We start from the raw sequence: 14,082 nt of genomic DNA, 5'->3' as shown, positions 1-14,082 counted from the left end.
CCTGAGGAGGATGAGGCGGAGGAGGCCAAGACAGACAAGACAGTGGCAGCTAAGCCTGACAGCCCTCCCCAGCCAAGTAAGTATTGTACAGTATAGTACATTGTGTTTTACTACTGTACTGTTTTCTTCCTTTTAAGAATGCTCTGTTTATGTTTTTGTCTCTCTAATGCACAGGTTCTCAAACTCAGGGCCTGATTCAGAGCCGCTCACAAAAAGCGAGCGCTCGCTCTGAATCAGGGCATGTTTTTTTTTTTTGTTGCGGCCTCTTGGCCGCCCACAGCTTGTGCGAGCAGCCATGATGGTGGGCGCGATGGTCAAGACCATCGTGACCATCGGGCTTGCGACGAGACCCTTGCGGTAGGGTCTCGTTGCCGCAAGCCCCAGTGGACTTCCTGCACTATTAGAGCAGGAAGTCCACCTACTGACATCACTAGTGATGTCAGTAGGGCCGCCCACAAACTGAGGCATTCCTGCAGGAATGCCTCCGTTTGCTCAGCCACCCCCCCGCCCCGCCTTCCAAACGGGGCAGCTGTCAATCAACATCGACAGCTGCCCCTTTTGGATGCAAGTGCTGTAGCGAGTGCTTTTTGCGCTCGCTCCGGGGCTCATGGACGCCGCGCATGTGCACTGGGCCACCATCGACCCGCTTGCGAATGCGTAGCGCTTGCGAGCGGGTCTGAATCAGGCCCTCAGTCCTCTGGACCCCAAACAGTGCATGTATTCCAGGTCTCATCATACAATCACAAGTGAAATAATTAGCTCCACCTGTGGATCTTTTAAGATGTGTCAGTGAGTAATGACTACACCTGTGCTCCTGCTGGGTGACTTTGAAAATGTGACCTGTGTGGGGTCCTGAGGACCGAGTTTGAGAACCACTGCTCTAATGTACTGTACACTTGTGGTGCCTTATACTGTAAATAAAGACAAAATTATATTTTTTTTATTTACAGGGGCCCAGAACCGTGCCACCACCATGAGGCGTAGGTGGAGATCGAGGCTGATGCAGAGCCTGAAAGCCCTCCCCAACCAAGAAAGTACTGTACAGTACATTGTGTTTTACAACTGTACTTCACTTTCTTTTAAGAATATCTCTATCTCTCCTGTACTGTACCTCCTGTGCTCTAAAGACCATTCACCTATTACTCCTTGCTTACCTTGCTTCACGGACTTTTACACCAAAATCCCAGGTCCGACCCTGGAATTTGAACACTGGTCAATCCCGGGTCGAACTCAGCTTCAGACCCCATTTACACTGCAACTTGACCCGGGTTATTCCTGGGTTTGCCCCGTTCACACTGAACCCGGGTAATCCCTGCTTTTCTCTATAGAAGTCATTAAAAATGGTCTGTTTTAAGGTCTGACAAAGATGGTCACAAAAGGCAACAAAAGAGAGGGGTGGGGACTGATTACAGCATTGCTACAGGTTGCTGTTCTGGCTGTGGCAGGCTATGTATCAGCCTGCGTTTGTGGCTGCTGGTCAGGCTGTGGTGCAGGCTGCAGTTCTGGCTGTGGCAGGCTGTGTGCCTGCCTGCTTTTGTGGCTGCTGGTCAGGCTGCTGTGGTGCAGGAGGTTAGGCAGGCAAGCGATGGCTTCATGTGCATCTCTCTGCAGGGCACTGACAAATTACATCATCTGCCGGTGCCCCAGAAGCTCCAATCAGCATCTTTCAAAGCTAGCCGGGTCAAATAAGCAGGGTAGCACCCATTCACACTGCTGCATGACACGGGAACAACCCGTGTTCAACCCTGCTCTCAACCCGAGTCAGATTCCCGGGTAAATCAACCCGGGAAATTTTTCTGGGAGCCGTTCACACAGAGCATAGACCCAGGTTGACCCGGGTTATTCGGTTGGTGTAAAGGGGTAAATTGTGTCCTGAGAGGTATGGTACTAATTGTTACTTGTGCTTTTTTATGTTTTGGTTACTGCAATTTAGTGTACAGTAATGTTATGTTTACACTCTACTTTTCCCACTGAGTACATTATTGTGTTAGTCTTTTCTTTACAAGAACACCTCTGTATCATAGTCATGGAGCTGGAGAGAGAGAGTGCGGATGAGAGTAGTGATTCTGGTAAGACTTAACCATGCATTTTTTTGTAACAGTGCCTCCAGCCAAATATTGGTACAGTACAGTTGGGGAGATATATGAAATGGCATTACAGGAAAAAGTGGCATAAGTGCACATTTAGAGGGAGTTGTATTATAGTGGCATATATTATCAGTAATGATGAGATGTAGGAACATCTCACATACTAGATTGGGGGAGCATAGTGCCCCTGTCATTTACCGCCCAGCCCTTTAATTATACGTGGGGTAGAAGCGGTATCAGTGCACATAACATGCACTACCACTTCTTCCCCATAGCGCCATTTAATACATATACCCCTATGAGTTATTATACCGCTTCTCCACCATGTTGTAATGTGGAGACAATAAAAGTACTTGATTTACTGTAACATTAAAGCATTTATTTTACACACAGACCGGCTAATCATTGACGAGTCGGCTGTGGAGTCAGGGAGTTCAACAGCTGATGACATGGATCGGTCACATTTAGGTAATGTACAGAAGGTTCTTCTGCTGCTCCTCCAGATTCCCAGATTTGGTCCAATGCTCCACAGTGCAATGGGGACCTAAAAATATAAAAAATAAAAATATTTAGCTGAGACATGCATGATTTTACATGAGCACTGACCTGTATGAAGTACACTGCACTGTGCATAAGGCAGATTACTGTATATCTTATTTATTTACATGTGATCTTCCTCTCATCCTCCATAATGTGAAGTAGTTGCACTGCAATGTGGCATAATGTGAATTGTGGGCACTACAATTCATCAAAGTGAAGTGACGACACTACAATAATACAGTACATTATGTTATGCGGCACCTCTACAATGTTGCACAATGTAAAGGGTATACTCAATCATCATATCTTTTTTTATAAAACAAAGCTAATTCCTTTTTGGGAATTCAGAAGGCAGGAGGACCAAAAGGGCCCACGTGGGTCACAAGGCCCATAAGCCAATTTTCAAGGGGGCTAAACCCAATTTAAAGTACATCAGTGCTTACAGTACTAGTATAGTATACAGTCATGTACTACTGTACTTACAGTATAGTACATTGTGGATGTCAAGATTGTACAATATACTGTTCTGTACAGTACTGTACCTGTATATTAGTGTTGTAATACTGTGCCTTTTTCTTTTTTTCCCACAGAGCAAGTTGTACGCATTTGGCACTCTTTCGGGTGATTGCCCACCTATTAGTGGACCTTTTTTTAAAATTTTGTTATGCATTTTATTTAATTTTTTTATTTATTGTAATAAATTTCTTTGCTATACACCGTGTTTTGTATTTTTCAATTTAACAATTTATAGAAGAGAAAGTTCAATTTGCCTTTAATGGTAAAAACGTCAACTGGATTTAAGCAAGTTCACCTGAGCTGTCTACATCATCAAAAGAAGCTTCAGTCTACATCGTCAAAAGAAGATGATTTCATACCGTACACAGCAGTGCCGACATTGGCAGAAAAAAATTTACATAGGGTCCCCCCCAAAGCATAACCAGCCCGGGCTCATAAGCCAGTCCTGGTTCTAAAGATACAGGGGACAAAATGTGTAGGGGTCCTATGCATTTTATGGACCAGCACTTGTTTTAAAAATAGGGGAAATATTGGCGTGGAGTTCCCCCTATTTTATAAACCAGCTCTGGACTCAAACTAGCTGGGGTGAAATGCCACAGCCAGGGGACCCTTTCACCGGGTCTCCCTGGCCAAAGCAAAAACACCCCAAGCTAATCAGCCAAAGCTGTGGATCTTAGGGGAGATGGGGACCTCCCAATAATGGAGTTCCCCTCTCCTGAGCACCCAGGTTTAGACTGAAGCCCGAGGCTCTTCCATGCACCCCTGGCCAGTGGGTGCAGGGTTATAGTGGGATGTATATATGTTTACTATTGTTTTTTATAGTGGGACTACAGGTCCCAGCGTGCCTGCCCTTTGACACTTGTGGAACTACAAGTGCCAGCAGGTGGACGGCACCCTTACCCAAACTGTAAAAAAAAGAAGTCCCATGGCATTACCTTGGAAACAAAATCCTATACTTACCTACCTCCTAGCATCCAGGGGTCTTGGCAAAATAACAAACTGAGACCCCAATCTAGTTTGGACATGTAGTGATGCACGTGTTAACACATGCATCTCTGCCCAGCAAATTACAGGAGACCGCATTATAGCTGTCATTAGCCGGGGCCACCAGCCAATCAGCGGCTGCTCTATAATTAGCAGCGCCAACAGTGCTGCAAGTGTACAGCATAAAATGAATAGAGTACAGTATGTGAGTGTCGCACATCACTTTCTGCAGTGCCACAGAGACCAGCACTTACGGCTATGTGTCAAGTAGTGACATGTACAAGCTCCTTGCTGAGGTGAAACAGGAAGCACTAGCAATGAGATGTATGAACATCTTATTGGCTGGAGTGGGGAAGTGGAACCTCCCCCCTAAGGTGATCCCTGGCTGAACACACAGCACATCAGCCTAGTGCTAAAGCACTGTGTCTCACTCCCGGCCGGCTCCACTGGGTATGCATAGTATCTTGCAGCCCCCGGAGCCAGCAGCCACTGCAGCAGGGCCAGCACCTACAGTACTGCAAGTGTGCAGCATAAAATGCAGTCAGTTTGTAATCCAGAGACAAGTCTTTCAGGGTTGAGATTTGCAGTTCAGTGATGGTGTTATGCACCATTTTTCAGACCACACTACTAGTTCCTAAAACATGCCATTGCTATGTCAGCAACACACACCACTTTGTACAATGCAGTGGCAGTGCCCGACACTTTCCTAGTGGCACAGCAGTTCCCCTAGCCACCTAGCAGATGGGGGATGGTTTCCTAGCAATGGTCACCATTCCTCACCTTTTCAGGACACAAGTGCTGTAATTGCAAGGGCAGACCATGAACTGACTGCTTAAATGGCTAACACAGCGTCTTTATTATGTTAATGAAAGGCTCTTGCTTGCTTTGGGGGAAGGGACCTGATACACTGTGTCTGACTCCCGGCAGGCTCTACTGGGCATGCATGGGATCCCACAAGCATTGTGCAGCCACCGCACCAGGGACAGCGCCAACAGTGCCGCAAGTGTGCCGCATAAAATGCAGTAAGTTTGTAATCCAGAGACACATGTTTCTAGGTTGAGATTTGTAGTTTAGTGTTGGATTTATGCACCACTGTTCAGACCAAACTACTAGTTCCTAAGACATGCCATCACTATGTGAGTGCCACACACCACATTGTACAATGACACAGTGACAGACTTTTCTAGTGGCAACAATATATGAAGACTATATGGTCATAGAAATTCAGAGATATTGGTTGCATGCATTTGCAAATACATGGGAAGCTGCTAAGCCACATCACGGCTTCTCTGTCACTGGCAGTCCCTAACACTAAGGGGTTCACGTCCGGGGTACAGTGCACCATGAAAAATGTCCAGCCCAGGACCCCCCCAGGGCATCACACAAAAAATGGAAAAAGAGTGACAGTGCCTGGGAGTCACCCCTGGGAACTCCAACTAGCACTACTAGAACTAGCATGCCCTACTAATGCTGGCTCCCTCATGCAACTCATAACAAACAGAAATGGCAGCTGCTCAATCAATCTAGCAGTACTAATCAGGTGCATGAAAGGGAGGGGTCATACTAAGTAGAAAAAGGAGGGGGTTTAACCCCCTATTGTTCCTCAGCACACTGAATAATACTTGCAATAATATATGAAGACTATATGGTCATAGAAATTCAGAGATATTGGGTGCATGCATTTGCAAATACATGGTAAGCTGCTAGGCCACGTCACAGCTTCTCTGTCACTAGCAGTACCTAACACTAAGGAGTGACTCCCAGGTAAGCTGGCTCTCAATTTGGATGCATTTATGTATGTGCCTTTATCCGGAGGCTTTACATTTGACAAAATTTATATGTGCCTTTATCATGAGGCCTTATAATTGGTGTACTTTACATTTGGGTTGAGCGTTTGGGCGTAGGGCCCCTGGGGCTGGTCTGGCTGGGCCTCCTCAGGGCATCACCACTTAATACACATAGTTGCTTTTCACATCACCTGTTATGTTTGTATTTTATTCATATAATATTTCACATATATTTTAATTCCTTTTTTTAACACTTATTAATAAGTCTTACACATCTATACTTTACACTGCACTGTCACTCTTTTTCCATTTTTTGCATGATGCCCTGGGGGGGTCCTGGGCTGGATGTTTTAGGGGTGCACTGTGCCCCGGACATGAACCCCTTAGTGTTAGGGACTGCTAGTGACAGAGAAGCCGTGGTGTGGCCTAGCAGCTTCCCATGTATTTGCAATGCATGCAACCAATATCTCTGAATTTCTATGACCATATAGTCTTGATATGTTGTTGCAAGTATTATTCAGTGTGCTGAGGAACAATTGGGGGTTAAACCCCCCTCCTTTTTCTACTTAGTATGACCCCTCCCTTTGATGCACCTGATTGAGCAGCTGCCATTTCTGTTTGACTAGTAAGATGTGCTCATACTTTTGTAAAAATTAAGTGTCAGGGCCATTCATCAAGTTCCAAAAAAGCATTATTTTTAGAACCTGATGGTGTTATTCAGCCCTCAATAATCTTCACAGGCCACTGTTTACATGGCTACCTGTGAAGATTTACATGCCAGCCACAGCAGGGGGATCTATTAAGATCCCTCTCTGCTGTGTCTGCACTGCAGAGCCCCGGAGCTCTCACCGCAGACATGTGGCCCAGACTCACTGACAGAAGACAGAACACAGCTGAGCCAGGGGAGAGGATGTGGTGGTGGAAGGATTGGACACCCATGATGCTGTGGGGTAGGATCGAAGTGCCGGTCACTGTGGCACTGCAGAAAGTGGTGTGCAGAACTCACATACTGAAGTGATTTCATGTCTCCGAAACCAGTAGTGGGGTCTGAGTGAAAGAGGTGTCCCTGGATTACAAACTGACTGTGCCAAAAATTATTTTCAAGAACAGAGAAACATGAACATACTGGACCTAACAGAAGATCCAAGGACTCTCACTGTCAATGATCTCTCAGAAGAAGAATGTGAAGCTATTAAAAAATTTTAAGAATTGGGTGAGAACTCACATTCACAAGGATGTGCAGAACAAAAAAGACCTATATATAAATATATATATATATATATATATATATAAAAAAAATCAAGTTTTTTCCCCAATGAAATTATATGCCCCAAGGTCAAGATATTCATAAACATGGTTTGGATAAACTTATATGTGAAAGAAATAAAGGCAAATATATACTACCATATGATAACCTGAATCTCGAAGAGAGAAAGACTCTGAAATATATAATATTAATTTCTGGTAAAATGTGATAATCAAGGCCTCAGACAAGGGCAGAAATATACAGTAGTTATTTGGCCAACCAAACAACATTTAAAAAAGACCAATAGGCAACTAGACAATCTGTCATGTTACAGATACATTTCCTTAATCCCATGGAATGCTTTTCCAACAGTTACTTGAAAATAATAAAGAGCACTTATGAGGGTTATCATCTATAAACAATAATTTGATTTCTTGAACAACTCCAAACCAAAAATTCTCACTTTTTACTTGTTACCAAGAGTGCAAAAAAAAAAAAAAAAAGAACCACCTGGCAGGCCAATTGTTTCAGGTATTGGAAGCCTGTCAGAACAAGCACCAAGTCACAGCTTTACCATCATATGTACAATATGTTAGTGATGTAAGAAAAATGAATTATATTAAAATGGAAGGAGATCTAATAGTCAGTCTATACATAGAATCTCTTTATACCAGCATCAGATATGCAGATGGTCTAAAAGCCCTTTGATTCTTCATCAATGCAGAAGGAATGTCAAACTTCCATTCTTTCCTCCTTTAATTACTAGAATTTGTACTTCACAAGAACTATTTTTCATTCTGTGACAATTTTTTTCTACAAGTTAGAGGTACAGCAATGGGTGCAGCATGTGTGTCCACATATGCTAATTTATTTTTGGGGTACTGAGAATGAAAATTTGTCTTTTGTGAGGAAAATTACCCCTCAAGTACCCACATCCTGACATGGCTGAGATATATATATATATATATATATATATATATATACACACACCACATGTTTATGATTGGAATGGCCCTAAGAAAGATCTGGTTAGGTTTATTGAACATCTGAATACCAATTCTCTGACTCTGAAACTTACCTATGAGATCAGTGATAAATCAACCTCATTTCTAGATCTGTGCAAAGCCTTCAATGCAGGATACCTTACAATGGATCTATTTAGAAAATCCACAGTTACTAACACTCTTTTACATCATGATCACTTTCCACCCACTATTCAAAACATACCAAAGGTTGAATTTTTAAGAAAGAGATGCAGTTGCTCAGATAACAAACTATACAAGAAAAGATGTGAGGAACTTCAGAACAGATTAATAAAAAAAAGGCTACAGTAAGCATTCCATCAAACATGCCCACTATTTAGAATCCAAAAGAGATTGGGATACTTTAAAATTTAACAAAAATGAGACGAGTTGCAATAAAAACAATATCAAGTTTATTGGCTAATTTTGTAAGGAATGGAAGACCCTAAAATCCATTCTCCAAAAACATTGGTCCATATTGATGTTAGATGATGATCTTAAACAACATCTGGAAAGCACAGTACTAATAAACTATTGCAAAGCTACAAATTTAACTAATATTTTGATCCAGAGTCATTTTATCAAAACATAATTAAATTAGTAAATTTCTCTTTCCCATGTGGTCACTGTAAAGGATGGTGCCCACATGGTGAAAAAGACAATACAGTATAACAGACAGATATAGCAAACAACTCAAAATTCAACAATTCATAAACTGCCTGATGACAGCTGTCATATATTGCCCAGAATGCCCACACCAACATAGATATGCTGGAATGACCATAATGACTTACAAAAACTCAACAAGATTACTTCTGTGGTCAGACACTTCAACAAATGTCACCAGGACGAATACAAAGATCTAAAAACCTATGGTTTGGAAATAAACCCTAGGCATCATGGGTGGTGATATATCAAAAGAAGAAAGAAAGTCAATGGACGTTCAAATTAAATGCAGTGAGCCCCCATGAACACAATAAATTTATTTAAACCTTTTTTTTAAAAATTAGCTTGCACACACCTCAACCATATTATCACCATAACTCAAATAGGTGACACAATAATGTGAGGGTATAACAACCTTCAGTTACCACTATTTTATATATTTTATATATTTTACTGTGTTTATTCTTATAACACATTCACCACAATCACTTTCACTCTATATAACAATATACAAACCAATCTTTTTAGTTCATCGGTCCAAAATATTTATACTTCCTTGAAACCAAACCCACACAAATTTTTGCTTTCCAAGGTGTTCCAAGTCCCAACTTGGTTGTTGCCATCAGACTCAGATCTGAAAATGAGCCAAAATGTCATCTTTCTGGCCTCGGATCTTGCATATTTTGCATTGCATACAAAAGTCCCCTCATGTTCGGGCGCAATTTCACACAGGAGATCTGACAAAAAGGGTGTGGGGAAGGGCTCTGTGATTAGTTTAGTAGATAAAAATTTAAACTTAGGGCCACTGACTCATTTTGGATTGCACAGTGTACCTTAAAGTCACTAAAGGCAGACACACTGTCATTTAAAAAAAAAACGCCATTATGGCATTGTGTTTCATTTATAACTTGTGTGTTCAGGGCCAGGCAGTGCACTGTGTTAAAAAAAATGTTCCGTAGGTGCCGTGCTACCGCATTACTAATGTAAGTGCTGTGCATTGCAGTGTGAAGTTGCCATTTAACAAAACAAGAAAAAACTTTTTTGCTCTAAAACTTGTGTGTGTTCAGGGCCAGGCAATGGCACTGCATTAAACAATGATGTTCAGTAGGTGCCATGCCACTGTTTTTCATCATTTAAAATAAAAATAATACAAATCCAAAACCAAAACACATGAGGGTAGTTTTGCAAAACCAAAACTCAAAGATGAATCCAGATCCAGACCCAAAAAATGGGTGTCAGTGCACATCTCTGGTGATAACTCACTAGGACTTTGTTTGTCGCTTCTTCTCTATGTTTATAAGTGTACTGTAGGTCAAAACAATTACCTAATAAAATACAATATCATAGACCTTGTGTGTGCCGTGCTTTAAAAGCATTTGTCATACCAATGTGTCTTTCTGTGTATGTATCTTTTTGGCTTTTGAGAGCACTCCATATGTTTATGTACTCTCTGGTATCTTCATAAGGTGGTAGACATAATACCCTTTGACCGGTGCTAGGGCCACAACCCCCCTCACATCTATTCTCCCAGAATATATGGAGAATGTTCCAGACTCTTTGATGAGTAGGCTACTCTCCCTTGTGCTACCCACTTTCCTAGGGTGTGAGATGGGATGTGATTCAAAGTGTCATAATGAATTCGACCCAGCAGCGCAAATCTGCATATTACTGCTCTGCCCATCAAGGTTAGGGTCAAGAAGTGAATTGTGCTTCTACACCAGGGGTTCCCAACCATGGCCCTCAAGTCACACTAACAGTCCAGGTTTTAGGGATAACCATACTTGAGCACAAATTACTTAGTTATTTTAATTTAACCATCTGTGCACAATCATGGATATTACTAAAACCAGGACTGTTAATGTGCCTTGAGGACTGAGATTGGGAATCACTGTTCTACACCCTTTGTATTTTCTTCCAGGACCTTCTCCTCAAGTATTTTGTAAGGATGTTACATAGGTCAGTAACTCTCCATCATGTTTTGGTGAAAATAGTTGTGAAATTATCACTACTTCTCATACAGCCATAGCTGGATTAAGGCTTTAGAGGGCCAGTTCTCTTAAGATCAGGGGTTGCTATTTTGGTCTAAAATTAAGAGCATATGCTTAAATTAAATTAGCCGAGAGGGTGGCCGAGTTGCCATTTTAACAGCTTGGAAACACCGCAACTCACCTCCCTCCCGATCTAATGTCATCCTGGACTCTTAGATTTTTATACGCAGCTCTGGGACTGTGTAAAATAAGTGCAGCATATAGCCACTCTTACTCGCGCTGCGAAGGGACTAGTGGCAAATTGATTTGACTCCAGGGTCAGAGAGATTGTGAATGGGAATGTTACTAGTATGTAAAGAGGTTGCCAGATCAATTCCATCACAAAATAAATATGTAGTTAAAATGCATCCAAAAACAATAGTGAACAATTAACTCTTTCTAACGTTACTTTTGCATTATTGTTACTATAGTATGCGCACAAATCAGATCCATCCTGCAGGTCTGTGTGAATGTGTAAATACTGGCAAATTAATTGAGTTAGCGGTCAACATGAATGGTTGGCACCAGGCGATGAGAACTGGAGTAACTGGTCCAGAGGTTGGCTGGTAAGTTTTACCATGAACAGAAAGTCCACCAACATTGGCTTAGTTTACTCCACCATATGGGGCATGGCCAAACCATGGAGGGAGCATGCCTAGTACTAGCCAAACACATTACTCTCCATTCATCCTGGAGAATGCATTCACTTATGGCAACTAACACCAAATATCCCAATATAAATACTGTCTGCGTTACATGACAAAACATGGGCTGGATTCCACAGTTCAGTCTGGTTCAGAATATGGAGACTGCAACAGCAGCAGTAGAACAGGACAGTATGCATACTCAGCCTAGTAAGAAACAGGGAAAATACATACATCCTGAATTTAATGGAGGAGGTATTAGTTGACACAACTTAACAATATTCATAGATTTATACACATAAATTTACATATTTTCTCTTTCTTCACATTCAATTCCTGCTGATCTTAGGCTAACCTGTGTCACTGGATCATACAATCCATCAAAAACTTCTGCAATCTGTCTGGACCATTATACAATATGTAGCCCTCATCTTTGTGTAGCAAATCAATGCCTATTTCCCTATAGATTGTAAGCTTGTGAGCAGGGCCCTCTTACTTCTCTGTCTCTCTTTTATTATTTAGTTTTATTACTATTTTGTTCCCACTTTTAAAGGGCAATTGAATATGCTGGCCCTATATTAGTAGCTGTCAAAAAATAATAGCATATATTTTAATTGTATTCACTAGTCCAGCAGAAGAAATAATACCCCCTACTTAAAATCTAATATACTACTCTTAGATAAATTCTGTAGACCTTAAATTGTATCATCTCATTCACATATCACATTCATCCATCAACATTGTACTTGAATTGTATTATTTCTAAAACTTCAACAGTAACTTGACTTGCTCTTTGGTAGTTTAGTAAAGTAAAATATCAGACTGCTCTATTGATTGTGTGCAATTATCACCCCTATTTCCTTGTAGATTGACTTGAATGGTGCAAACTTGTTTTTTTATATAGGAATTAATATATGTATTAGTACAGGTTGAGTCTCCCATATCCAAAATGCTTGGGACCAGGAGTATTTTGGATATCGGAATATTCCGTATTTTGGAATATTTGCATACCATATTGAAAAGCCTTAGGAATAGGGCTCAAATGTAAACACAGAATGCATTTATGATTTATATACACCTTATACACACAGCCTGAAAGTAATTTTATACAATATTTTCAACAGTTTTTTGGCTCAAACAAAGTTTGTGTATATTCATGAAATTCATTTATGTGTCATATACACCTTATACATACAGCCTATAGGTCATTTTATACTTTATTCTTAATAATTTTGTGCCTTAAACAAAGTTTGTGTACATTGAACCAACAAAAATCAAAGTTTTCACTATCTCAGTCATGCTAAATATATTCCGTATTTCGGAATATTCCATATTTCGGAATATTTGGATATGGGAGACTCAACCTGTATAACTCCACACTTACTGTAACTATGTAATCCAAAATCACTAGGGTTCTCTGCAGCGCAGTCACTCTGCTATAATTTCTGTGTATGCTGAAGATTAGTCTGGAAATATTTTGCTGGTCATTAGACTGATAGCTCTTGAAATACCTCTAATCTAATTGCCTAGAATAGAATCCCTTCCAATAAGATTTTGGTATACAATGCTTATCCTGCCTTTAGTTGAATGTTCATTATAGATGGCATATGCATATTTATTATAGACAGTACAATTGAATATACGGTAATATGACTAAGATTTTGTTAAATCTGCCTCTTTAGTTCTTAACCTGGAGGTGCTATGCATTGTTATGCACTTATGTGAAACAAAATTTCAGATGATACTCACAGTTCCCCTTATCAATGTATCATACCTCCCAACATGACCCTCTCCAGGAGGGACACAATGCTTTGGTCCTGGACTTCCCTGGTAATTTATGATTGGTGGTGGCTCTAGAGGTGGGGCTGCAGTACAGTCCATAATTCATATAGGGGAGTCACACCAACTGCCAGTGAGTCCCAGCCAGTGATGTTTGGCACCGTGTGAAATGACAGTTGGTGTGACTCCCCTATTTGAATTTTGGACTGTACTGCAGTCCCACCTCTTACCAGGACTAGAGCATTGTGTCCCTCCTGGAGACGGTCATGTTGGGAGGTATGATATATGGGGCCCAATTCTCAGTATTCACATACTCAATGCTATCTGGATGCGATATTAGCAGCCATGGTCACTTTGCAGTATGTGACAATACCATCAGAATGTATGATGTAGCACACACAGGGATGTGCTGTGATGTGCTCTGAGTGAAGTGACCACATGAGAAGTCTCTTCACTCCTCTATCTGGACTACTACGCATGCATGGTCTACTGGCAATGAATGTGCGGTGACCATTGCTGGGAGGGTTCAGGAGGAACCCTCTTCCAGTAAATTCTGCAAAGTGTAGCCCATAGGCTACAGCAGCACAATTCCATCTTCAGATAGTGTAAGCTGCATGGACCAAATTCTTGAATGCTTCACAATCTACATAGAAACCTATGGGGTTGCGGCTGCTGTCGGAAATGGAGGGACTGTGGAAGATATTGTAGATACCTGCTGTGATTCCTCCATAATACATCTGGAGGATACTTAATATTTGTGATATCCACTGAAAATGTGTGTTTT

The 14,082-nt window shown here is 41.4% G+C and overlaps 1 long non-coding RNA gene across 1 annotated transcript in view; it reads right to left on the bottom strand.

Moving 5' to 3' along the window:
• LOC148523830 (uncharacterized) overlaps positions 1–14,082 on the bottom strand; it is a 108,509-nt gene that overhangs the window by 70,216 nt on the left and 24,211 nt on the right. Inside the window, exon 2 of the long non-coding RNA XR_015878417.1 lies at positions 2,483–2,631. This is a non-coding gene — a long non-coding RNA (uncharacterized LOC148523830). The remainder of the gene's footprint in view (positions 1–2,482; positions 2,632–14,082) is intronic.

This window comes from Taudactylus pleione, unplaced genomic scaffold (assembly GCF_031769625.1).
Source record: "Taudactylus pleione unplaced genomic scaffold, aTauple2 ptg000127l, whole genome shotgun sequence".
Classification (NCBI taxonomy): domain Eukaryota; kingdom Metazoa; phylum Chordata; class Amphibia; order Anura; family Myobatrachidae; genus Taudactylus; species Taudactylus pleione.
Note: the sequence above shows the minus strand (reverse complement) of the source record. Positions and strands in the feature narration are given on the sequence as shown.